This window comes from Phaenicophaeus curvirostris, chromosome 15 (genome assembly GCF_032191515.1).
Source record: "Phaenicophaeus curvirostris isolate KB17595 chromosome 15, BPBGC_Pcur_1.0, whole genome shotgun sequence".
In the NCBI taxonomy this organism is placed as follows: domain Eukaryota; kingdom Metazoa; phylum Chordata; class Aves; order Cuculiformes; family Cuculidae; genus Phaenicophaeus; species Phaenicophaeus curvirostris.
The window spans coordinates 4,465,773-4,492,841 of record NC_091406.1 but is presented as its reverse complement, the minus strand read 5'-3'; the positions used below and the strand labels follow the sequence as shown (position 1 = coordinate 4,492,841).

Below are 27,069 nucleotides of genomic sequence, written 5' to 3'. Positions count from 1 at the left end.
GAAAACAGGCTCAAATAGATATACAAGATAACAACCTTCAGTCAATTTGAAAGCGATGCATTTTGCAAGGCATCTGCACATACCTTATGTACGGTATGAACACCTCTCATTTTCATAGAGGTGTTCAAGCTCTGGGAGTGTGTGCTAGATGCTTAGGTATCTTGTGGCACTACCCTATATGGCTTAAGAACGGCATGAACACAGGACCACAAAGAATGATGCTTTCCCAAAGGCAGTTGGCTGGAGAAAGCTCTGTCTGGAGCTGTTTCTTCTGTGCCATGTGGTGAAATGGGGGAATTGCCACCACTGCAGCAGCGAGATTTCTAGTTTTGAGTTACTTTCGCGATGTGAATATGTGATTTGAAAGTGGCTTCTCTGTTGTTCCTAGGATGTAAATAATAAGACTTCCGCAGGAGCGAGAAAAAAATCTTATTTTATTTGTTTCTCTTCCCGTGCACCAAGGATCCTGCAGATTGCAGAGACATTTGTGATAGTTTCAAATTGTGGAATGATTTCTTAAAGTGTCTTCTCTTCAGGTGAGGAGGAGGGTGGGTTTGCATCAACTAATTTGTTCTGAAAATAAGCAAGTAGCTGAAAGAAGTAATTGCACCCATTGATAAAGCATTTAACAGAATCCTGATTGGATTTAAAGCTTGCTGAGAGTTTCTCTACACTGTAGAAAGGCAGTGGAGCATTAAGTACATTTCAAAGATCCATTTTTTCATAGCATGTTTTCAGAACGTGTATCAGTGAAGTGCATTATTTCCAAGGCTCATTTTCAGTGCATTAATGTTTTAATGTCTCCCACCAAGCAAGGTATTAGATTTGTATCTCAAATACTGTGTGTGGCGCTCCTGTGGGCACTTCCATACACTGCTCAGGAAGGGCAGAGGTGTGCTGGCTTCAGGGACAGGCTCCTTCTGGGATTAGCAAAGACTTTCAAGCATGGAGAACAGCACGGCTGCTGAAACACATGTGTTGTGCTCCATACTTGAAAGTTTTGCTAAGACAAATTTGTCTGTTGTACAGAGCAGAATGTCACAAGGAAAAGAGCCTCGTGTTTGGACAACAGTGGCATTAATGTAGGAAAAGAGCAGTAGAGAGCTTTGATTTTGGAATTAGTTAAGGCATGTCCTTGATGATATGGTGAGCATTTGCAAACACACCCTGTGTACGGCTCACGTGCCCAGGAACTCTGTGGGATGTTGGTGTCGAGCAGGCAGCGTGCGGGGGCGCACGTACTCAGGGTGCCATTGCTCGTGGTACACATCCCACTCTAAGCGTGGTTTGAAGGGACAGGGTCTCAGTACTTCTCCCTGCAAGTTGCCTTTTGATTGCCTTGAAGGTCCCCTGATCCAGCCCTTCGACAGCAGCAGAGGTCCCTCCTGGCATGGCTCTGGGGCCGCCTAGCGGGGTGTGCTCCGTGCAGTCTTGTGGGACCTGCTGGGAGAGTTGGGTTTTTCATCCAGTGGCTGGGAACGGCTCACAGACTAGGGCTGCAAGAGAATTCATTTTATCCCTTCTGTTACATACCTCTTCTGGGTACAGCTGTTTCTCAGGGCTGGAAAATCCTGGCTTTCCCTCCCCTTATTTGGATAACAGCTGAACCACCAACAGATATTGGACACTGGAGTCAAACTGGAGTTCCTAGAACCAAGTGACTAAATCCCTTTTTAAGCACCGATATTAAAAGATGCCTAGAGCTTATTTTAAGAGATGCTAAGCTTCCACTTGAAATTGTGAGGCTCCATGCTTGTTAAACAGATTCATGTCAAACAGAGCTCTTGGTCATTTGCTTTCTCTCTTCCCTATTAAATAAATCCCAGCCCTGCCCCACTTCTTTGCGTGCCAGATCATTACAGGAACATGGAAGGATTTTGAGCCCAGACTGCCTGACACACAAAGATCCTGGAGGCAGGACTGCGTGAAGCCTGGTGCCCCGGGCTGTGTCCTGCAGAGCACGTGCAGGTGTGGGTACAGGCAGCGGCATTTGCGGAGTCCCCAGGTGTCCCCACAGAGCCACCTGCTCTGCTCTCTGTGCCTTTGGCGCTCACCTTGCCCAGGGGCTGCTTTTGGTGGAGGTGGGGGATCCTTTATGTGAACAAGTGTTTTGTGCCACGGAAAGAATGATATTTCAAGAACCTACTGTATTTCTGTAGTTAGGAAGCTGTAGAGTAACACGGCTGGGCCAGATTATTTCCTGAAAGCTTTGGGGGTACACCCGCCGGCCCCCTTTCTCTGCTTTAAAAGAGCTCTGTGGTGTTCCTGCTTGGATTGAGAGCTGATATACTGGGGCACTGCTGAGCTGCTCTGCTCTGGTACAAGCCTACGAGCAAACTGGTGGCTCAGTTCCCCTCTTTGTAGCTGCACAGTGCCAGGAGCCAGCAGCTCCTCCTGCCTGTGCACGCCCTGCTGCAGGGCGAGGAGGGGGTGAATTAAATTCCAGCACGCCCTTTCACTGCTGACTGCCAGAGGATGCTTTCCCCATTCCCCTATGGATACCTGGAGTAAATAATGAAGCAGTGCCTCAGCCTTAATACATAAGACAACCCACAGCCTTTTTTTTTAAGTAGAAAATATCACAGTATGCTCTTCAGCCAGTAAGTTAACCTCCCCCCCAGCATACAATGATGACCCTCCTGTGAGTGAAAAGGAAGATTAAGTTAATGGGGCCAAAGAAGCGAGACAGCGCAGCCCAGCCAGCTTGATAGCTCACGTGGGGCACACCTTCCGAGGAGGTGGATGTGTAATTCCAGCAGGCTGAGAAGAAGATCGGAATGGTGCGGTCAGTGCGTGTAACTGTGTGTGACTCTTGGCTTTGCTATTGAGGGCTCCAAGGATGACTCGCTGTTTCTCCTGTCTGGTGGCTGTACTGCTACGTTAGCCCTTTCTGCATAATGCAGCATGTTCTAATCTCTGCTGTCCCCAAACCAGACCTGTTACCTGTGTCCCTTCTTCTTTGTGAAGAGGGAATTTTTGTGCGCAGCACTGTATGAATTGTGACTGCTGGAGCATCCGGTGTGGCAGAAAATGTCATTGCTGTACTAGTTATTACCAAAATGGAAAAAGAGAATTCTCTGTCACAGACCCTCTTACTTTTACCTGGCTGATTTAAATTGTTTTGAATAGGAATTAAGAGAAATTATGTCCTCAAGTGGGAGCACATTCAAATCGGATATGTAGACTGAGAGCAGTTGCTGTCTAAATTGTACTTAGAAGTAAATAGGAAGCTGGGGTAGCTTTTCCAGAGCCTGCATAATAGCTTTCTCCAGTGCTGCACAAAGCAGCATGTACCTGCTGTAGCTTCTGTCATCTCCTGTCACACAGGTGTGTCTCGAATAGTTATCACACAGCATATCCTGACAGGAGATCTGATACTTCTAGCATGTAAACCTGGTGTCATCAGAGCTGCTGGATCCGGAGACGAACTGGAGCTCCTGAACCTGACTGCCTTCTCACCCCACTGCTCACAAAGCCCCTGAGCTGCCTGTGCTCTCGCTGTGCCACAGAGAACACCGCAGTGAAAACGGAGGTGAGTGGCTGAGTTTCACGCACTTTATCTGATCTCTAATGCCATGAGAGCTGCTTTCAGCCCGTGTCCCAGGCAGGGGAGCCCACGCACAGGAATAGCAGCACGTAGATGATCTTTTAAGGTCCTTTCCAACTCAAACTCAAACTATTGTATAACTATTGTAATCCTCCAGGCTACCCATCGCTGCGCTTCATCATCTCTCATCTGTGCCCACAGTGAGTTCTGGCCTAAAAACTCTTGTCCTGGTTCAGCACCCTTCATGCTGGGCTCCTGATCCTGTGGAGCCGCTGGTGGGGGCTCTGCCACTGCCCTGCAAGCAGAGCAAGGGCAGTGAGGGAGATTTAAACCCAGGATCCCCCTGGAGACAGTTTGCTTGAGGGGAGCGTTATTTAAAGCTCTCACATCTCGTGTTTCAGTAGCATGCCAGGAGATGCTTTTAGCACTCTCATCTCCTGCCAGAGCAGAGTCTGTCTGTGCCGCTGGGGAGACAACCGTGTGTCCCCGTGTTGGTGGTGCAAGGGTCTGACCAGAGGCAGCCTGTGCTGCTCCCTGGGAGCTGAGGGGCTTGTGGTGGGTGCAGGAACCACAGGGGCAGCTGCTGTGACCCTCAGCGCTTGCTGAAACCAGCTCCCTCTGCACTGCTGCCTGCGATGCTGTGGGGTGGGACTTGGAAACCAACACCGGGATGGGGTCTTTGGCCACCTTCTACTCTTCCTAGAGCAGGGCTCTTCCCTCTGCTGCCATCTGAGCAGCACAGTCACCTCAAGTGGCTTATTTTAAAGTGGTGCTGGAGTAGGATGTTAGTGCTATGCAGTGGGAGGGGAGCAGGGAATGCAGCTGGCTCTGATGCCAACGCAAGGAGGGAGCTTTCAGTCATTTTGACCTCATGTGGCTCTTGAAAAGGCTGGACGGCTACTGTGTGATGGGGCAGAGCTGGGGGCTCTTAAGTATTTGTTCTCAGTTCTATATTTAGGCCAGGTCCTGTCTCTCATGTCTTTCCCAGAGAAGCCAGGGCAGTTACTGGCGTCTGAAAGAGAATCTGATTCCATACCAACAGCTCTGGCTCCACCAGCGGGGCTCATGATACTTATTCAAAACTGCTGGGACCCAGACAGCATCGTATAGCCAAGCCTGGAAGACCTGCAGGCGTCATCCCATTGTACCTACTCCAGTATCACTGCAAAGCTCAAAACAGGAACCAGTTGTATTGTAAAAGAAACTATTCCAGCCTGAGAGCTTTTGCACAGAGCATAAATCATGCATCCGAACTGCAAATAATGAGAATATCACTGAACACTGTAGTTTAGAGGCATGTTTGTAGACACAGACCTTGCAACAGTTAAATGTGCCAATTCCCAAGCCTATCATTATTTAAGTTGCCTAAATTAAGTCATCACTGTACACTCAAAGGAAACTTTTTTTAGGGAAATAATTTTACAAAACCCAAGACATTTCATAGAAAATTGAGCTGGCTTGAAGTGTTGCAGAACATTAATAACTTGTGCAGATATTTCTTGAATGAAAAATAAACCTATACCTGGTCTAATGGTTATTTTCTGTCTCTAGGAAGCATCAAGCCTGATCTGTTTAAGCTCTCACAGACACCTCTTATGACAGTGATATGTATCATACCCTGCGTCCAGGGAGGAGAAAAGGTTAGTTTAAGTGAGTAGCAATGGCATTTGGGCTTCCACAAAGTATTGTGTGCCTGGTTTACGCTGAGCAGTGAACTCTCCCTGGCTGGGGAGCCCGTGTGCAGGCTGCCAGTGGGCTGTGCCGCCGAACCCCCTCCAGGAAATATGATCGGTCTAATTTTAACTACACGGACAGCATTTGCTGTGGAAGCAGCTGGTGTCATCCAAACCTGTGTCAAGCAACCCCAGTGCATCGCTAAAGCAAATATGTTCATTTCCACCCAAGGGCAAGCTAGAAAGCCAGGCCTACTTTTAGCTTGCGCTTGACTCAATATAAATTGGAGCTGTTGCTTTGTAACCATAAATGTGCTGTGCCCAAACTCCTAGATTTTAGTGCCATTTCCTCAGGAAAGTAAGTCATGACTTATTTACTTTCCTCTCCCCGTATTGCATTTCATGCTAGTACATACCAGTTTCTGTTTACAGCTGGTGGAAAGGTTTTTCTGGTCATTCTCGCTCTGTTCCCCTCTTGTGCAAAGGTTTTCTACAGTAAATAGTTTATCTAATGAAAGCCAGCAGTGGTCTGAGCCTAAGCTGCTGGTGGTTTCTTGAGCTACTAGATATCACGCTAATTGCTCAAGAGTATATCCAGACAGTGATCTCAGTGGGTGCTCAGATTGCTTGGATATCAACAGCTGATACACAAACTTCCTAGGTAGAAAAGCCCTAAAAATACAGCAGGGCTTATATTTTCTATCTATTAGAGAGTGACAGAGAGAGCGTGTCTGCTAAACTCCAGTTCAAGTGTCCTGTAAGCAAGCTATAAATTTTAATTACTGGAAAGTCTAAGGATAACAAAAATGCCTAATCTAGTGCATACCCAGCTGCTCTGAAAACATCTCCTGTGCCAGAATTCAGTGCTGGCTGCAGCAGTGTCTGGCTGGCTGTGAACTGCAGCTAGTGCTGCAACCAGAGCCTTCCAGCAGCCCTGGCAGCCAGCGAGGGGCTGTCCCCTGACAGTCGTAGCCTCTGGAAATTAGGAAATGATGATGTGAAGGCACGTGTGCAGGGCAAGGCACAGGAGAACCAAGGCTTTGTCTCTGCCTGCCCTCTCTGCCAAAAAGAAGTTTGCTTCTGTTCAGAGAGCTGGTCAGCAAATGCATTTAAAATTTTATAGGTTAAATAAGCAAGAGATGTATTACATCTACCACGAATACTATTAATAAAGAACTGTACCAAGTCCTTTCTGGGGTAGTGATGACCCATCACTAAACTTTCTTACTACATTTTGCAATAACAGATAGGAGTTTCTCTAGGAGATAACACAGTGTTATGGATAGAGCTCTTGAATGCCCCAAACCTACTAAGTAATACAACCAAAGGCAAAATGTGAAAAGTTGATATCCAGGCAACAAAGGGAATAAAGTTGCTTTCAACAAGCAGGTCCTGCCCTCCAGTCCTGCTGGAAAGGAGAAGAGTTTGCTGCCCCAGCTGCCCACTCTGCCCATTCCCTGAGGCTACTTTCTGCAGAGGGCACAGACAGGGTGTCTGGTCTCTTTGGCTGCCGCAGAGGAATATCCAGGTAATAGGTTTTCCTGGCACATAATGATAGCTTTGAGTTAGTTTGCTGGAGTGTGAAGTTTTGTGGCTGCAAATGATTGGTGTTAGAAGGTCACTGTGCTGCTGCTGGAAGGTGGAGCCAGGGGTGAAAGAACAAACCCAAATCCCACGCCTGTGGTTCTAGTTAACTCCGTTATGTACAGTTCTCAGTGCTATGAAAAGTCTGGCACTGAGAATATGCATTATATTGTCTGCCCCTTTCTTCCCTGAAGCATCTCTATCCCTTCTGTTTTCTTTTTCACCTGCTCAAGAGCCATGTTTAGGAGGAGGCTGTGGAGCCCAGATGATGCTCTGCTGTACTTCATTTGTGAAGTGAGATATTCGTGGAGGCAGAGCCCATCGCAGCTTCACCTCTGGTATGTGTGCTGTGGGATGCTTTTTGTTTGGCAGTGGAGTCCTCTCTTGCTTTGGAAATCACAGCCTTCCTGGGCTTCTGGGGTGGGATGATGAGAGAAGCTCATGCAGGCAGCATGACTGAGCCAAACTTGCTGTGGGACTGGAGCTCCTGGTTTGCTCAGAATGCTCAAATGATCACCCTTGCTGAGCCCGAAGGCGAGAGCGGAGCTCAGTGTGCCAGAAAGGGGAACACTGCTGTCTCAAATTGAAAATCATATCCCTGCCTCTCCTTCCCACCTCCTGAAAGGCTCTGTCGTAACTTGAGAACACGATTAGTATGCTAGAAATTAAAGTCTTACTCACCTCTTTAAGCCATCAGTTTGATTTTGGGGCTCTTGTGCCAGCAGCTTGAGTCAGCACTGGGTCCTGAAGTGGAAAGTCTTCTCTCCACCAACTCCCTTCTGAGGACTGAAGGCTGTCTAGGGTAGTGGGTTACATTTCTAACGTTCAGATCCCTGCTCGTGAGTGATGGCACGGTGGGAATGTCAGCTGTATGGGAATAAACTGCAGCAATTTATTCTCCCCAGCCTGTTTGACAGTCAATAGAGCACCACTATTAGTTGGAACAAAGCAGATCCACTGTTGTGAAATACAACAGTGGCCAGATTTGTAGTTGCTTATAATTTATCATGCTGGTAGTCCTGAGCACTGGAAAGATGCCAGCTCAGGTCAATTGTAACTACGCTGAAAGAGGGCCAAGAAAGAGAAGTGTAGCAAAACTTCATTAGAAGCAGGACTCTCTTGCATAGACCTGGAATGTAAGGAATTTCCTATTCATTTGGGATATAAAGAAAACCTGAACTACTCCCCCCTCCCCAAATGCTGAGGAATGCAGGGGGATATCTGGGGCTCCTGAAGCCAGTGTGTGTGTCTCTCTGGCTTGAATGGTTTCACATTAGCATCCTCCAGACTTGTTAGAAGAGCTGTATAAAGCTTGTGGGAGCTGAAGCAAAGTCCTGGTGGTGGCAGAAGCGCGGTGCCAATATGCACTTAAATTTCGAGCAAGGTGTGTTTTTCAGTGAGGTACCACGTAGGGGAGGAACTGGAACAAGGACATTTCTGAAGTGCGGGGCTGTCAGTATTAGTGCAGCGAGTTTAGGTGGGAATTCCTGTGTTCCAAACCACCAGTTAACAGCTTGTCTGGACGAATTGCTTTGCGTAGATGCATACAGGGCAGAAAGAGAGATCCCCAAGCAGAACTACCCATCACTCTCAAAGTGTCTATTAACAAATTGGATCTTGTCTCCTACCATGACACTGAGCTTCCACGGCTGAAGGGATGTTAGGCTGGTCAGTCTTGCAATTGCCAGCCTTCATCTGTTTTATGACTGTGAAAATAACCCAGCTGCTTTGCAAAGCCTTGCCCAGCAGTTTAAGTTATGCTGAATTAGTTACCTCTTGTGGGTGCCTGGAGATCTTCCCCAGGCTCCCAGTTTGAAAATACGACTTGCAGCTGGGTTTCCTGCAAGCACAACCTCCTACAAGCCCAGGCTCCTAATTTTTTTCCAGTTACCTGCCTACTTCATTCATGCTGAGCCCCAGAAGCTGTGCAAAAAGGCATAAATTCCTTTCGGCTAAAGCGTGTTTCCTAGCATCGCTATTAGTGTCTCTATAATTTTTTTGTGTCTCTGCAAATTGTATCAAGGCCACCTGGGCCCTAGGAAGGGTGGATCCTCCCCTCCAGCATGGGGATTATGGTGTAGGGATGCTCTGGGAGCTGCACCTGCCTCCTCTGGCTGTCTTTTGCCTCTCTGGTTCTCATCTGAGCTTGGAGGCTTCCAACGAAGGGGTCTTGAACTCCAGGAGCACTGCTTTCCCACTCCTGTGAGCAAGCAACTCTGCCACAAGTCAATGGGATTTACTTGGATCCTCTAGCTACACAATCTAACCCAAGGAATTTAGACTATTATTCACCTCCCGATGGTGTAATTATCAGATGAACTTTTGACGCAGGCTTGAAGGCAGGAGTGCTGGGAAGAGACTGGCTATTCCAACCATCTTAAACCCTTCCCAAAATGGAAAAGCAGTTGGCGCAAAGGCCACAAATGCTGGGGCTCTTCTTCCTGAAGTGCTTTGTCAGGGGCCTCTGAAGTGACATTTCAATTTATACCTTATCAGACTCTGAGACAGATGAGTCCTGACTTTTTTTTTTTTTTAAATTCCAAGAAGGGATTCTGAATGGAAGAAGTCAGGGAACAAATGGTTTTGGTGTGAAAATGCATAAGCCTGCCTTGTGGAGAACCTAGCTGTCTTCACTGGTAAGTTTTGATAGTGAGAATTAAATTAATTCTTCTCACTTCTATGAGGAAATCCAGCATACTTTCCTGCTCTTGCATGAAGGAGCTGAGTGTAAGCCGGAGTTCATGTCGCAACAGAGCCTGGGATAGGGAGGAAGCTTGGCAGTGCTGTGGATTTTGGGAGAGACAGGAGTTCCAAGTAGCCTGGCAAGGCCCCAGCTGGTCTTTCCCAAAGAACAATTTACCACGGGTAGGCAGAGGCTGGTGGAGGTCAGCTGCTGGAAGAGAGGACACTGAGCACACAGGTGGGCAAGGAGAGTCTCTGCACCTGCCATGTGTTTGAAGGTGGTGATGCTTTTACTGGTAACAGGCAGGTCTCCAGCAAAGTGTGATGAACATGGTTGCAAGTTAGAAGGAATCATCTGCGAACAGAGAAGGAGAGACCTGAGGAGGTTGAAGTCTGGGGTCCAAAGGCAGTGGAGGGGCTGTGAGTGCAGGTGCTGGGAGGCTCCCCAAGCCCTCACCACTGAGGTCTCCAACTGGGTGGTGAACACTGACAGACTCAGCCGAGTTTGGCTGGTTACACTTAGTCAAACCTGTCTGAAACTGGACTCAGCAGTAGACTCAGCCAAGCCTGGCTGATAAAACTTAACTGAGACTGTCTGAGACCAGCAATTGTTGGGATGCCTCCACTTTTGATAATACACTGCTCCAAACCCAGTTTTGGATCGGTATGGTTCCTCTGGCTTCAGAGGAGGAATGCAAATTTACATGAGGGCTGTGTTTGGTGAACAGGACATATTTGACTTTTCTCCTGCCGCTTTCTAGTTGTTCCACTGAAGATCTGACATTCTCATTGAGTCGGACAGATCAATAGTTTTTGTCTAGATGCTTATTGTGGGTATATTGGTGTAAATTCAGATTATCCCTGACGATGCCACCCTCAGGCAAACACTCTTCCACATTTTGCTGGTCCATTTGTAGACTTCAAGGAGCTTGAGCAAGTGTGCTGGGGAAGGATTGCAGATAAGAATGAATAATTTGGAACCGTGTTATTACTTAACAAAAGTGGCAGAGCTGGCAGATGTCCTCAATCATCTGTTTGTATCAGCTTCTGAAAGCAACTTAACAGAGGTGCCTGCTTGCTGAATCCCAGGAACTGCATTTTAATGGGGAGTCTGACTAGCATGAAATTAAAGTTCATTCACAGTGTTGCAATAGAGATGTTACTCTATGATGCCTCGAGGCACCCACCTATAGGATGATCTTACAGCGATGCATTCAGGCAGCATTCCCTTGGGTTTAACTTCGGATGTTTTGACATATCTAATATATTTTCCACTGTAACTTAAACCCGTGCCACTCTAGGCTATACAGACTTATCTATAGGCAATTCGAGGAGCTGGATGTTTGCCAGTCCTGGGCAAATCCTTATATCTATAGGGGCAGGGTATCAATGTTCCCCCAAGCTGGGTCCTAACAAACCCTTGCAGGCTGCATTGTGATACAGCTGTAAACCACCTCAAAATTTTATGTGACTTTCCTGCCTGGATGTGGGTCTAGGTTTTATCTAGCTAAAGCCAAGATGATTGCAGAGTGCATTGTTTTATTCTGGCTTTTCCCTAAGCAACCTACTTGCTAGAGCAGAAAGGATTGCGTTCATCCTAATGTCTCATTCCATTCTCCATCGTGAAAGTGATTCTTACAATTGGCTTTTCTTTTTGGTGCTTAGGAGACAGGGTCAATTTATCAAGGCAGAGAAAATTGCTAAAAGCAGAAACTTTTCCTTTGGGCGTGCCTTGGGCAGAGATGGTCTGAACAAATGCAAGATGTGGATCGCTTGCTCGTGCTGCCTGGGCTTTCTGTTTTTAGCTCTGGCAGAAGCTCCCTCTGCATATTCAGGATGCCATCCCAACAGCTGCAGCTCTCTTGGTGGCCACACAAGCACCTCTGGTCCTCAAGTTCGCAGGTTTCGACGCTCATAAGCGAGAACGTTTGAAAATTGTATTCCCTGTGTTCTGCTAGAAATATTCTACTTGCCTTCTTTGTATGTCACGACACCTCAAATCAGCATTTAGTGTCTCGTATGGGCAGGAAGAGGCACGGCATCTGGTGTGAAACCTGTTTTCTGGCTGGAGAGCAGACATAGGTGCTTGAGACAGAGCACAATTGTCAGTATAATTAACTCTTGGAAGGACAGCGGAAAAGATTGTTATACAAAGCAGCTGAATTGGGCCCCAGCAGCATTATAGTAAGCGTCTGTCTCTGGTTTTATCCTGCTCTCTGCTTCTAGAAGGGCATCGTTTCCAATTTCATGGGGCATTAAAGACTCTGACAGCAAGGATTTGCTTGTTCCAAAACTGCCACAGGAGACCCCAGGCACCTAAAGGGTTTTCATCTATGCCAGATTTTAATTTATCAAGTAATTTTTCTTTTGTTACACTATTATTTGGTTTGCCTGTGCTTGGCTGCCAGTCCCCAGCAAACAGCAGATGGCACCAGCACTCTGTGCCTCTTCAGGTAAACCACGAATTCCTTCAGCAGAACATCTTGCAACTTGTGAAGGAGCAGATGAAATACTACTGAGCATTTAAGCTATAAAATTAAGGCTCCAGCAGAGGTGTCGGGATTTTTTTTTGTTGTTGTTTGTTTGGGCTGCAATTCTCCTTCCCATCTTGGGTGCCTCGATGCAGGAACTTGGAGCCAAACAAGCAAACAAACAAATTCTATTTCTGCTTGGTGGCTGGTGGGAAGGACAGAGCTCCTCATTGCATGGGTTTGGAATGTGGCTGTGGCCCCAACTTTTACATCATCATCACAACCCTGTTTCAGCAAATCCTTTATTCCCACCTGCTGTAAATGAGATTGCATCTTAATTATTTGTATGGCTTGGAGGTGATTGGAACATAGGGAAAATTTGTCAGACATATTCTGTTAGAAAGATGTAAGCTATGATGGAAGAAACTGTGGTTAAAGACCTCACAAAATCATAACTGCCATGGTGTGCCTTTAGTTTTCTGGCAGCTCAAACCAAATAGATGGTTCCTTGTGTCTGTCCTGTATTTTAGGAGGATTCTCATCCTTCCTTATTTCCTCTGTTTAAGTGAGCATTAGGCTGATTCACAGAGTCTGTTAGTTTGCTCCATCACTGCTAATTTGCTTTGTTTATATGCTGTCCATACGTTGTAGAAAATAAAAAACGTATGTTAAAAAACCTCTTTAAAGCATGTTGATGTGATTTTTTAAATGTCATACGTAAAATTAAAATGGGGAAGAAAAAAATAGTGTCGTCTTGGGTTTTTCACTTGGCAAGGATATGAGCTGTGGCTCCAAGACATCCTTTGTGCGAGTGCCACAGACAAATACTGGAGTTATTTTGGGGGAACATCTTTCCTGCCAGTCATTTCTTTGCTAAGGCTGTAGCCTAACAGGATTTGATATAATGTTATGTTTTGCTGCACATATTAGCATGCATCGTATTAATAGTCAGTATCATAATGCAATAGGATCTTGGTAGTGAGAGTCTCATTTAATTCCATTGCGGATGAGTGGAAAATATTTTGTTGATTTTAAAATGAGAGATTTAATTTAGCTCCAAGGCTCCTGGTGGGACAGACTAATAGAAACATGTGTACATGAAAAATAAGAACGTGAGTTCTGATGTATTAATTTATAGGTATATAAGTGAAGAATTAGACAATTTTTATTTTGCATAGAGCAGCTGTGTGAAGTAACTGTATCTGGAGACAACAGATCTGGATCCTGCAACACTGGTGTAAATTAACCATGCAGAATTGTCCTCGGTTCATAAATGAAGCAGGAGAGACGCAGGCTGTTTGATTCATTAGTGCACAGCTGGTCAACTCAATCCTCCATTGACACCAGCTCAGGGTGGAGAACAACTCTAAAAGCCGCGGTTTGCACTCAGCAAGTCGCTGCCTGTTGCTGAGAGCTGAAAATAGACAGTTTTCCGTCTGCTGGAGTGTCTGTTACTGGCTTGGCATCCTGACTCCCTTGCATTAGTGTGTGGAGGAGAAGGAAAGAGAGAGGTTTTGGGGTGAAGACTGTTCACGCAGCCCACCTGAGTGGGGAGGATTCAGAATAGGGACCCTTTCCTCCCTGGCTTAGGTGTGGAGCTGATGTGCAGGAATGCTGGTGTCCTCTGTGACAGGTCTGTACCAGGTGCTGCAGGGTGATTCCCAAGTCCACCCAGGACTGAGGAGCATTGCTTTCTGTGCAAACTCAGCTGGGAGGACTATGAGCTAGTAGAAAGTTCTGATTTTTGTTCCCATCCTGACCTTCAAAAGCTGATTGCATCTGCTTGCACGCTGCTTTCTATCTGCCAGAGACACTAAAGCATTTGAAACAGGAAAAAAAACTTGAGAGTTTTCACCCCTTACACACCAGTTTCTTTTCTGAGTCTGTTTTTTGGGTCCTGCTGCATACCTGCAACATACCTGCTGATTATTTTAGCATCCTTTGTCTTACTAAGTAGTTAGAGAGCTCTGGACTTGCTGTGGTGAGGAAGGGCAAGTGCTTCCAGAGAATGTGGACACTGACAGTTTGGTTTGGGTAATTGTTTCCTTTGAATCACTTACTGAGGAAGGGTTCCTGGAAAAAACAGTGCTGCTGCTTCAACAGCTAATGGAAACTTAAATCTTTACAATGATGATGCACGTCTTTTCCGTTAAAATTATTGCCAGTAGCTCTGCAATCTGGGGAGCCAACACTCACTGAAAGCGCAATTAGACTGACACTTGCAAAGATGGCATGTCATGATTTCCTAGTACAGTACAGATAATTTGATGTATTTTCTCTCCAGAATGTGATGCGTGAGCCTTAGCTAACGTGTAAGAGCAGGTTGCTACTTTCAGGGACTGTTTCTGCCCAGGGAAACACAAGGAAGAAAGCTACTGTGGCTGCTTTCCAGCTCCTTGGGCACTTGTGTATGCATTGCACTCCAACACTTGGTGTCCCTGCTGAGAAAGTTGGTCTGCCTCATGCTAAGAAGTTCTCAGTTCTTCGCCTAAGATGCATCAGCACTGGCATTTCTCCATTGCAGAGCCTGGACATGAAATTAAACTTTCAGAAGGTACAGCAAGGGAAGGGAGTTGGAAACAAAGTCAGGAGTTGGAAAATAGAAGGAAAGGACAGAAGAAGTCACATTCATTAATTGGGGTGATGTTGAATTGCTATTCTCCACTTGTCTCTTGGTTACAGGAGAGTGCAAAAACTCTTAGCATAGCTCTCCCTGTCTTTGTCAAAGAGACAGACACTATCTAAGTTTCTGCTCCCTCTCTTTCCGTGTATCTCTCATTCTGACCTCGTGTTTGTGACCTTCCCCAGGGCTTTGCTCCTGAACTATGTAAGTACCTGAGATCATCATTTGAACGGTTGGACTCGATGATCTGGTGGGTCTCTTCCAACCTGGTTATTCTGTGATTCATAGAATCATAGAACGGTTTGGGCTGGAAGGGACCTTAAAGATCACCGAGTTCCAACCTCCCTGCCATACGCAGCTGTGTCAGTTCAGAAGGAAATTATTGTGAAGATGATCATAGTTGATTTTCTTTAATTTGTTAAGAGTTACAGGTGCAGTCTTGGGTTTTTTTTCTGTTGGGCCTCGAATAAACTTTCTGAGAAGAGATTATGATTCAGAAGTGTTCCCAGCCACCGGTTTTAAGGATGACGAGCAATGCTGTGAGAGTTAAGTGCTCTTAAAAGTGGAAGATGGGTGTAAATTATTTCATAACGCTTCTTTTACTGAAAAAAAGTCTTCTTGTCTGTGTCATCTTTTGGCAACTTTTTTGCAGATGTTGTGGGAGGAGGCAGGGCTTGCTCCTCCTGTAGGCTGCGGGCAGCATCCTGGATCAGAGAGGGGCAGTTCTGAGTGTGTGGGACAAGGAGAATGTTTGCAGCAGCACGCGGGAAAGGAGATTGGTCTTCTGAGGGATTTGAGTGTTCAAGTCCATTAGAGTTTCCTGGGAAATATCAGCTCAGATTCATGCTGACATACTTTAGAAATCTTTTAAAATTAAAGTACCAAAAATCAATGCATTGCAAGACTCCCAGCATGTAATTCTGAGCCCATTAGGAGATTTGTGCTAATTCTGAAAATAATCTTTCTGTTTTAAATATTACTTTGAAAGTATTTTAAACTTGTGTATCTGGCAGAAGGGGAAAAATTTAATCAAAAGAAAGATTACATTGTGTTACTTTAATTGTGATGGATTGAATAATTTGCTGAAGGAAAATATCTACAAAGCCTATCTAAGTGCAGAAGCTAAAATGAAAATTGGTCTCAACTGTTCCACTCCCTATGATAAACGTATATTTATGTAATGCATTCCTTCCCATATCTTGATAACACTGTGCACACGCAGTGCAGGAATTAATTCCACTGAGAACTGCAGTGAGATTATCTCTGAGCCTGTGTAAGCACGAGGAATCAACATTTACTCTCAGGTCCCATGTGTATTCATTTGTGCTTTTATGAGTTTAAGGCTGAATAAGGAAGAGGAGAAACACCCCTGACTGCATGGCACTAATGTCTGGTGTGGTTCAGGGTCCAGAAAGCTATCACATGGCTATTGCCAGTGCCACAGGCCAGAAAGTGGAGGTTTGGGGGCTCGTGGGATTTTATAACAGCCCGAAATTAGGCAGTGGATTTCTCTTCAAGAGAAGCAAATCTTAGGAAGCAACTTTAGGTGGCTTTCCAGCTGCTCTGCACTGGGCAAAACCTCTCTTGGGATGAAATTTTGGTCTAAGAGCTTCCCGTGCAGGCAGTTTGGAGAACAAAAACAAACCTGGCATTGAGACTGGAAAGAATTCACTGATGACGATGAGATTGTCTCATCCTGGGTGCACGGGAAGATGACCTGGGATCCCCAGATCTCAAGAGGGGAAAAACCTATAGAGTCATATTCTGTCCTGGTCTCACTGACCTGCTCTAATTACTGTTCTAGACTGGATGAAAAGCATTGCAATGAAAAGCCTGGGTTTGCAGATATAGCATGAAATGTCTTGCTGAAGAATAGTTTATGTGCCCCATCCCTGGAGGTGTTCAAGGCCAGGTTGGATGGCGCTTTGGGCAGCCTGACCCAGTGGGAGGTGTCCCTGCCCACAGCAGGGGGGTTGGAACTGGATGATCTTTAAGGTCTCTTCCAACCCAAACTGTTCTATGATCCTATGATCTGTGTGATGTATAGACAGTGCCTTAATCCATGGTACTCTTGTCACCGACAGTTAATTGTAATTGTTAACCGCAGGTTCAGTAACAGTGTCCTGCACATTGTAAATTATGGCATTTCACTAGAAGAAAAATCACTCTGTTTGCAGAAACACCGTGATGCTCCAGTCCTTGGTGTAAATGAATATCCTGTGGTGCTCTGTAATGAGAGCACAGTGGGTGAAAGTGGGAGGACTGTAACAACTCATATGACATCCGTGCCCTTAATTCAGGGTCCTTTCTCTTCCCTGGGGCATTAATGCTGCATCTTGAAATCTGTAAGAGATTGAAGTAATAGAATCTAAAACCTGCCCTAAGATTCATACATGCAAATGTACAGGAGCAGATTTTGCTTTTAATTAAAGCTGCAGATGGAATCTACGGAGCTACTGGGACTGTGAAAAGAAAGCTACAATATAGGTTTTAAAATTTGCGTGCTGTGGTAATAAAGCCATTAGTATTTGAGGTGGGTATTGGCTGTTAACTGTCCCTCGCATCTTTTTTTGGTTAATGAAAATAGTGGTTGGATGAAAATGCAAAGATTTTGAGTTGTGAAAATGTGTGTTTGCACCGCTAATCACTTGAAAAATCAGCCTCTAGGACTTCATTTGTTAGGAGCTGCTGATTAGCTGCTCTCTATGCCTTTTCCCTTTCAATAAAACCCCCGAGTCGAACAACAGAAGGACTATGATTAAGGAGCACTTTTTTCCCTTTCCCTGTGACGTTCTGGCAAATGTTAGCCAGCAGGTAGCCTGGCATAAAGAGGACAGAAATGCCTTTGCACTGTTTGTGGAAGCCCGGGCTTCACTTGTGCAGAAGGGAGATAGGTGCTTTGCTGCTCTCTGCACCAGCACTGAAAAATGCAGAGCCTGACTGCTGTTGTGCTGGATTCAGCAGTGCTCTCTGTCCCTTGCTCAGCTCTCCTGGTGGGGATGCTCTTCCTTTGTCAGTGAGCAAACTGTACCTTGAAGGTGACAACAAGAGCCACATCACATCCCATTTCTCTCCTTCTCAATGGCCCCAAGTTTGGTCACGATGATGAAGTTGACCCAAAGATCTTTTGACCTAGGTTAATATTGTGTGCTCCTGTATTTTACCCTGGAGAGTAATGGCTTGAATGGGTAAGAATAATTCTGAAGGCCAGAGAGATGCAATAAAATCATAAAGATTTGTGCTTCTCTTAAATATCTTCCCTTTTCAATGGTGTTCAATACAATTTGACTAGCAAGGCTCAGTGAACAAAGTGAAGAGCATTGTTTTTTTTCTGGCTGATATCTTCTGGTTTCTAAAGGGCAATGTATCAGCCATCTGGCATTGAGAAGGTTTTTAGTATGAAAAATTAATTAGATGCAATCTAAGCATGATACCGCCTTGATTTTCTGCGGTGCAAAAAAATAGTTTGCTCCCATAAAACACCGGCAGGAAACATGCCAATAAAACAACTAGTTCTAGTAAAAATTGCGTTGATTTGGTTCCCTTTCAATAAAATGAACAATATGCCAAACTAAAGGTATGTGCAGGCAGTTGCTGTGTTAGCTAAGTTGCCCAGCCCAGCCTGTACCTAAGGTGTGACCTATCCAACCTGCTGCCTTGGCCAAACAGCAATGGTTAATAATGACAGATTGTGCAATAATAGTTTTATGATATGAACAAATAAATATTAGGGATTGAAGCAAGTCCATCAAGCCCTGTGACTGAGTTGGAACTTTAACCTTGGTCTCCAGAGATAAAAAGAGAAAATGTCAATCTAATAAAGGAATGAGTTGGAGAAAGAATTTTAGTTATTTTTTTTCCTTTTTTTCCAAAACTGAACAAAATAAAAAACTGATTTTCATAAATTCAAGCTCTGCATATTTACATGGAGGTCAACAGGAGAAATTTGTAGATTTATGAGCAGAATGGTGAACGTGACAGTGGAACTTGGCAGACAGCTCAGGCAGTTCATGCACGAAGCTCAGCAGGTTTGGGTTCTCTCAAGGTTTTGTTTAATCGCAGCTGTATAAATTCATCGGTAATAGGGTGTCTGAATGTTTTCACTATATTTTATGTGACTGTCAGTGTAAAGTGTAGTAAATTGGCAAACAGAGCTCTAGGTTACTTGGGAAGGAGAGTTGAAGCGGTGCTTGTGCAGGGAGCATTGCAGGCTCTCCCCGTTCTGTGCGGGAAGGGATTGCTGCTCCTCCCAGGCTGCTTCAACAACCCTGTGCTGCTGCTCCCAAGCAGAATGAGTAGACTTGGGCAGGTCTCATTTAATTGCCCAGGCTATAAGTTTGCTCTCTTTCCAGCTGGATAAACAATGTCAGATTCCATGCACATTCCAATCCAGCCACGTGGGGTTGTGAGAAGAGCAGGAGAAAAAGCAATGAAAGACAAAGTAGATCTAAGGGCATGGTTTAGTGTTTGATAGGAATGGTTGGACTCAATGATCCGGTGGGTCTCTTCCAACCAGGTTGTTCTATGATTCTGTGATTCTAAGGAATCAGGTGTGGAAGAGCAAAGTTTGTGAACTTGTATGATGAAGGGACTGAAAGATGCATGGCACAATGCTTGTCGACCAGCAAATAAAGGTCTATGGTGTGATCGGCAGACATCCTGGCAGGATCAAAACCTTATTTTTAGATCTGTCCATTCCAATTCCAGTGTTTGAAGCTGAAAATGGCACAGGCATAGCAGGAGCACCAGATGGTGAGCACGGTCCTCTCCAAAACGGGTCTGGAAATGGGGGCCAGGCTCTGTGCTCCGTTCAGGAGATCTCATTTCAATGCTGAGCATCCGGTTTGCCACCACACCACGGCTTCAGCTTTTAGAGTAAACATGGTACTAATCCGATTGTGTAAAAGGTAGCATGCGAGTAATACCTGCCTCGGGGACCAGTCTGATTGCTCTTAAGGTTAAACAAATAAATTCAGTATAAAAGGTTGGCACATATTGATGGAGATCAAATTTGACAAGCATCCTCCAGACCTATTTAATGTAAAATGCAGATGGCAGCAATCTGCAGGATCTCTGGATTCTGGTCATCTAAGGCAGTTCTGCTGGTCTCTTTTTCTATATCTGAACCATGTACTCAAACATTAACTTCCAAACCTGTCAGGATCCCACAGATGAAGTGGTCAGTAAATTCATTTCTATTGATTTCATCTCTAGCTGGGTCTGCTGGATGAAAAAAATTTTAAAAAATATTACTTTTTGCCTTGCACATCTACCCAGACATGCCAGGCTCCTGCCTGCTTCAGCAGCAGCTCCACATTGCATCTGCTCACTGCTGCCTTCCCAACAGCCACCTTCATGCTGCTGGCTGGAGTGGCCTCCACCAGTGGATTTTGATTTTTCTGAGAAAATTCAGGTCCTGGTTTGCCAGCAACATCAACTGGGATGGAAGGAAAAAAGAAAAAAATCCTTCAAGGTGGTGAGATACTGAACTGGAGCCTGAACTAAGCTTCCCATTGAGATCATTGCTGGTTAAGTGATGTCCCGTGGCAGAACCGCAGGCACTGCTGGCGACGCACCCACTCACGGCTCCTCCATGGCCAGCTCTCGCAGAAGCAGTTTTCTGTTGAAGTTTTTATTAGGTAAATTTATGATTATGCTTGAGGAAAAGGATTACATCTTTATGAGCATGAGTGGTTAGAGCAGACGATCTCAAGAGGTCCCTTCTCATCCTCAATGATTCTGTCATTCTGTACGTTTTTAAAGCCTTCCTAATTAGCAGTTGATGTTTTTCAGTGCTTTTCCAAGAATACAAGAAGGAGTTATTATTTCTTGCAGCAGATGTTCTCTAATTCTTAATTATAATAATTTAACTGTTCATAATCTGCGTTTGTAATTTGGTTTTGCTTATAACTTGCTGTTGCTCTTCTCAAATGCTTTTTGTACATCTGTTGCAGATCTCTTCCATGCAAAACCATACTGAAAGTATTCTCTTTTAACATTAATCCCATGCACACTTTCAGCCAGCTTGGGTACTCCTAGAATCTTAATGCACCGTTTTATTTTCTTTTGGAAAAGGCAAGGATTCAAAGCTGTGTAAGCAAAAACTAATCAGCTCTGTAAATTGATTAATCAGCAAACTAAATGATACTGATAAAAAGAAAGTTACTTTTCTCTTGAAATATTTGATTTCCCCTATATTTGAATGGATAAGGATGTGAGGTTTAACAGGATGCTCAGGCTCATGTGATTGTTGAGGTTTTCTTGCATAATGCCCTCAGTATCTGCCTGCCTGGGCTGTTTGTGTGATGGGGGTGAGAAGAAAGAAACTTTTTGTTATCGTTCATCAAAGGCTTCCAGCATGCATGCTTTTTTTTTTAAAATAAAAAATGTAGTGTCAGAGCTTGGGGTTCCTGGAACATCAAGCAGTAATTATCTCCCTGTGTTTGATGACCTTTCCGTCAACTCAGATTTTGCTTTTGGATGCAATACTAATTCTGTGGCCAATTTTTAAAGGAATCTCAACTTCATCTTTAATTAGAAGCCAGCAATTTTGTGTTCCCAGTCAGCCACAGGGCTTTAGTTACTTCAGCTGTTGATTAAGTGCAACATGTCCATGGTTTTGTACACCTAAACACAGGCAAAAGGTTTAGGTGGTTTTAGTTGATGAAGAGCACTTTAAAATACAGTTAAACCCTAATATCCTTAGGTTTTGGGTTTTCTGCCTGACAAGTTTGGGGTCTGACACAGCTTGGCAGGAGGTTCTGCTGTGGATGCCTCTGGAGATTGTGCTCTTTGGATCGTGTTTACGGTCACTAGGCTGGTTGGCCACATTTGAAACCACTGGAGTGTGACATTTTCCACAGTTCTGCTCTGCTCTGACCCAGCGCTTCCCTCTGACAAGGAGCTGGAGACAGACGGCGCCTGCAGGAATCACCCCGTCGAGAGCCAAATTCAGGAGAAAGCCTAAGTTGTGTTTTAGATGGATACTTGATGGTGGTAGAAATGAATGATCCAGGTCCTGAGGAGGAGATCTTTAAGTCTGATTTCTAACCAGAGCAGGATTGCACGGTGCATTTGGTGTAAGTACGAACTTGACCTGCTCATCTGTTAGGAAGGTCTGTGAATAAAAGTCTGGAAGCAGTAAGACTTGTAAAGCCATTTGAAATGTAAAACCATAAATATTTGCTGGACAGGATATCATGTCATGCTGACAGCCATGCTAGGTTGACTGATAAAGCTGTTCTTTACAAATGGAATATTAGACCTGGAAACCCTAAAAGAGAGTATTTGCTGACCAATTATTCTCCCAATGTATATTGCCTAGGAGCAATGAAGTCCCTCTGACCTTTACTTTGGAGTTCCTCCAAAGAGAATAAATTTACAACCACCCAGTGAGGATGTAAAGTTCCCATCCCACATCAAAGCCACAGTCAGATGTACTCTTAGAGCAGCCCGTGGTCTTGGGCTCCTTCATGCTCTTTGCTCTAAGACCTAAGTCTTCCATGAGGAGGCTTGGGACCCATTGCTAATATCTTAAGTACTTGCCAACCTTGTGTTTGTGCAAGGAGAACCCATATTTCTTACCTTTCCAGACACAGTTGCAGTGTATATGTGGGTTTCCCTCCTGTGCAAGTTAAATACGGAATGGTTCCTGTCCTGTGCCTCTTGATCTTTGCGAAAAAGTCCTATATGATGCTCAAATAGATGTTTACTCCTCTGAAAGCCTAGATAGCTGCCACAATGTATTGAGAAATACACAAATGTGTATTTTCAGGCTGTTACAATGTACTCTGATGTTTGTAAATGGTATCTCTGTTTTCTTGCAGAATTTTCTGGAGTCTCTTCTGGGGTCTGAGCTCCTTTGAGTGTTCAGCCTGGCTCTGTCCTGTCCCATTAAGCTCAGTTCCTTCACTGCCACTTCAGGCTCCTTCCCCAAAATCCGGGCTGTTTGGCATTCATTTCTGCAGCTGAACAGAGCTCCTTTAGCAGTGGAATCCATCCGAGAGGCAACAGGAATGGGTAAGGGCTGCAAGGCAGTGGTTGCTGTTTAGGTCTTGAAGAGTTGCTTAAAAAAGGATTTTGTCGATGAAAATTCTTGAAGAATGGGACAGACCATTACAGTTGGCTCTGGGGAGACGTAAGAGAGTATGAGGACTGTTCTGGGATCTAATGTGGATTAAATGCCTTCCATTGGCCAACTAATTGAGGAAATATGGGAATATGATCAGATTGTGGTCATGGGGCGGTTTTTAGCAGTGATAACGGTGAATCAGTGGCAAATCCTGAGATATCGTTCACGCAGAAATTCAAACACAGACTCATCTGACACAATTATACCACCCAATGATTTTAGCCTTAAAATAGTAATTTTGTAGCTTGTTAACAGACAAATCTGTTGGCTGGTATCAAGGACCCGAGAGAGGGATTTGAACGTGTTGGGGAATGGTAGGTGTGTTCTAGGAGTCTGTGGAGGAGGAGGCTGTGCAGCACTCCCTACAGATGTTGTGCCTAGGAAATTTGTGCCTCTCGGAGCCATCTCCAAAATTGTGGTTCTGGTTCATTGAAGTAAGCACTGCTGAAGTCTCCAACCTAAAAATGGAGCAGCAAGGGGCTACAAGTGACTCTCTTCAGACACACCCCAAACTTTAGGAGCTGCTTCTGACTCTAGTAGCCTTTCTTGGTTGGAAGAACTAATTCTTGTAGTTATTATAGCCCTGTTATCTACATGAATTATCAAGTTTTCCTGAGTATGAGGGTGAAATGAATTCTGCACAGGGAACAGCTCCACACAGGTGTCACTTCCATCACATTATGTAAATAGCCTGTGAGTAATAGAAAAGACGATGAAATGAAATAAAAGACGTCAGTCAGTGCATTTGCATGGAAACCAAGCTATATGCCAAAGGAACCTTGCTCAAAAATGAGTGATAGCAGACAAGATAATTCTAAGGTTGTCTTTGTGGAACATTTTAAAGCATCTTATTAGAACAGAATTGAAAGGACAGTGCTGGTTTATATTTATGAGGTCTGTGAAGTTCCGCTAAGCACATCCACAGTCCGTCTGACCCTTTGTTGTGAGGCTAATCAAAGCTTTAGTATAGATTTGCTTTCCTCTATTCGAAACAATGAGGAAGAAAAATATTTATGTGATGAAATAAACTCAATGCATATCTAATAGCCTAGTTTATTGTCCATCTGCTGTGATGGGCCTGGGGAAAGTGGGGCATTAGGTGAAAATAAAAGAAGGTATATGAATATGAAGGATGATTTTTCTCCTGAAAGCCAAATCCTGTTTTATTTCCATTAAATAACATCGAGAGCTGCAAGTGAGAAGATTAAGATGTTGTGTTGGCCACTGTGTACCTCATAAAACAGCCCCTGCCCCACACAATCTGTGCTCGGGAAACAGGAGGAAGGAATTGGGAGAGGAGGTGCAGGGCTTACACAGTTAGGTTACCATAGTCTGTGAGTCCCAAGAGAATATTTCAGTTAAAAGATCTCTCTGTCAGTGGTGATGGTTTGTTGCCTTCTTTCTATGGTTTTCACTCTGACCCATAGGTCATTTCGACCCGGAAAAAGTGTCATGAATGTTTCAAAATGCCATTTATGCCTACATGGTTGCAAAAGTTTTCATGCAATAACAACAGTGTAAAGTGAACAGAGTGCAGCAACTTGTGTGAGGGTTCTTTTTTGTTTATATTGTTAAACCCAAGTACAAATTATAAGGCACCATAGTAAGACGTTATGCTCTGGCATAAATTCACTTGAAACCTCCCAGTTTTATGATTCTCTCCTTCTCTGCCAAAAAGTATGTCAGCACCTTGAGCCCTGGGAAGGTTCTCTAGCTGGTTTTGTAATAAGTCCTTCTCTCTTCTGGAAACAGTGAATATCTAATTCTTCACTAATGTCTGTTTATGTAATAAGTGAACACGTGAAATGCTAAACCAGTTTTCAGAAGTATTTGTATGAGCAGTGTCCTATCAAATTATAGGCAGTAAATTTACCAGCTGGGCAGCACAGCAGTTTTATACAGGGTAATATTTATTTGTCAGTAAGCTGGAGGAATCAAATAACACACAGCAATGGCACCACTTTCATCCACGTACGTAACTACAGCTGAGAATCAATTGAGCAATCTGTTCAATGGAATAATTTTCACAATTAATGCCATTTTCCAAGTATCTACCTCTAGATATATGTGCTTACAGTTAAACCAACCAACAATTAAATACAAATACATGTAAGGATATATTAATTTATGAAGATATTTATTTATCTATTGGTCTGGTCTATGTGACTGAACCACTTTGACAAAGCTCTGATGCAGCATTTTTAACAGTGATGGTTTTTTTTAAGATTTTATTTTTACATTTGGTTAGCATTCTGGAGTTCAAGTTCCCCCTCTAGTTTTCTGTAATTAATTCTGTTTCTACTTCCCCAAAGAAACTCAATCTTCCATCTAGCTGCATCAAGTGGCAACAGTCTGGTGAGCAAGGCTGTTATAGTTTTGTCTACTTGCTATACCAATAAAATAAGGGAAACTAAATTATCAACATTACCTAACACAGGGCAACTTTTGTCAATTTAATATTATGACTTAAGCAATGTTTAAATATTGCACATTGCACAGTTACATACATCACCATCACACATGGAGTCCATGATGCCTATGATTTAAAAAATAAGTAACTTCTCTCTATTCCTTTTCTTATGAGAGTCAATTCAGTCCTATTGACTTGGTTGGAAATTAGATACCAGACTGCATATAAAGCCAGTGGATGTAATGAGAGCAGCATGAAGAGCAACGTTGTCAAGGCAGTGATGATACTTTGATCAGTTAGCAATGATTTCTGTAAGTGCAGCATTAAGAAAAGAGATACTTGATAACTGAATGTTCAGAACAGAATTGGAGCATTGGCACTTGAGTCAAATGAAAGTGCAAGGAAGAAATGACTAGAAGAAATCAAGGCACAGTTGTTATATTCACATTTGATTCTGAAGCAGTCTCGCTGCTCAGAGAGCTTCCACCTGGTAACGAAGAACCCTCTTATGCCAAGATTCAGACTGTAAAAATTGATTGCTTGACTCTGATCAGGATATCAGAAGTAGACGATTGGCGTTATAAAAAGCAAGAGCAAACTTTCTCCTTTTTGACTGTTCAATGCCATGGAAATGTACTGCCCAAGGACTTGTAGGGAGAGACAATAAAGAGAGTCACTAACCTTCTCGTAAGTCATGAGAGTTTCTGCCAGCCCACTGACCACCTCATTTAGAGTAGTCTTTATTTTGTGGCTGTGTTTAAATCACTTGGGGCCTGATGCTAAAAACACCTCTGCTGTAAAGCTAAGCACACTAGGACATGCCTGTTGGATGGGAATATTGGTATAGGAGCCACTCGGGTCAAGTTCACACATAGGAATCCCAGCTAAGCCTAAATACTGTCTGAGATATTTTCAATGATGAGAACTGAGAGTAATCAGAATGATTATGTTTAATAATCTAGAGTACCTTGTGAATGTTGGGCTGGTAAATTGCTTTAAGCCCGACCTCTGCAGCTGTAAACAGTGTGCTTAAATATGACGAAGACGGTAGTAGAGATCTGTGTTCCAGACTCAGAGAAATCCAGCTGATAACCCAGCCTCTAGCAGGTATGCCACTGTAACTTGTTAAAATGCTCTGTTCAGTGAATGATCTCTTCACAATGTTGGATGGCTTTCTCCATGGGTACTGGAATCTCCAAGAAAAGTGAAAATCAGAATTGCTCTCAGTTAAGCAAGTAAAATGGCACTAATAACTTTATTATCCTGAATTCTCACTGGTGGAACAGAGAACAACCTCCCCATCGCCAAAGCATTTTTCAGCCACTCTGATTACACATCATATGTCAGAGGTATCATTGGCTATAAGTTACTGCTTTCTATTTGGTTAAATGCCTGTTGTGCTGGTCAAGCAGATGGTTTGTATCAGCAATAAAGGGAGCCCAGTGACTGTGGGCTGGAGTTAATGGAAATAATTAATACTAATATACTCTCAACAGTCTGATCATTAGCCTTTATTAGGTATTTAGCTGTATCCTGTTTTCCTCCTGTGATGCACTAGGCAGGTGTTCAAGTTGTGGTTATTTATGCACTCTACTTTACATGCATTATATTTGATCTAATTAGGAAAAAATACTAAATTATGCCAAAACTAATCCATATCTGTCATTCAAATACTTGGTTACCATGTCATTAATTCTGCCATCCTTACTCTTGTGAATAGTGCTGCCCTTATGACTTCAATGGTGTCCAGCCCCAGTAGATTGCAGTGAGGTATTTTTGCTCAATGTGAATCAGGAAGCACGTAACAACCCAGCATACCTGCAAGAGCTTGTAAGGATCGTCTCACAGAGCTCCTCTGGTGAGTAGAGTAATGCGGACAGTTGGCTCTAATGCTCTGCAGCAGCAGAGCAAAAGTATGACCTGATGGAAACCTTTCAGAACTGTGTGG

At 44.0% G+C, this 27,069-nt stretch overlaps 1 protein-coding gene and 1 long non-coding RNA gene across 2 annotated transcripts in view; one reads left to right on the top strand and one right to left on the bottom strand.

Moving 5' to 3' along the window:
• The window catches only part of HNRNPAB (heterogeneous nuclear ribonucleoprotein A/B), a 302,005-nt gene that overhangs the window by 176,572 nt on the left and 98,364 nt on the right, over positions 1-27,069 (bottom strand). The gene's annotated exons all lie outside the window — the stretch shown is intronic.
• Positions 3,345-25,788, top strand: LOC138726960 (uncharacterized). Its single transcript, XR_011338505.1, has 6 exons — positions 3,345-3,532; positions 5,099-5,187; positions 6,610-6,748; positions 7,050-7,142; positions 22,407-22,599; positions 25,296-25,788. It is a non-coding gene; the product is annotated as an uncharacterized lncRNA (long non-coding RNA).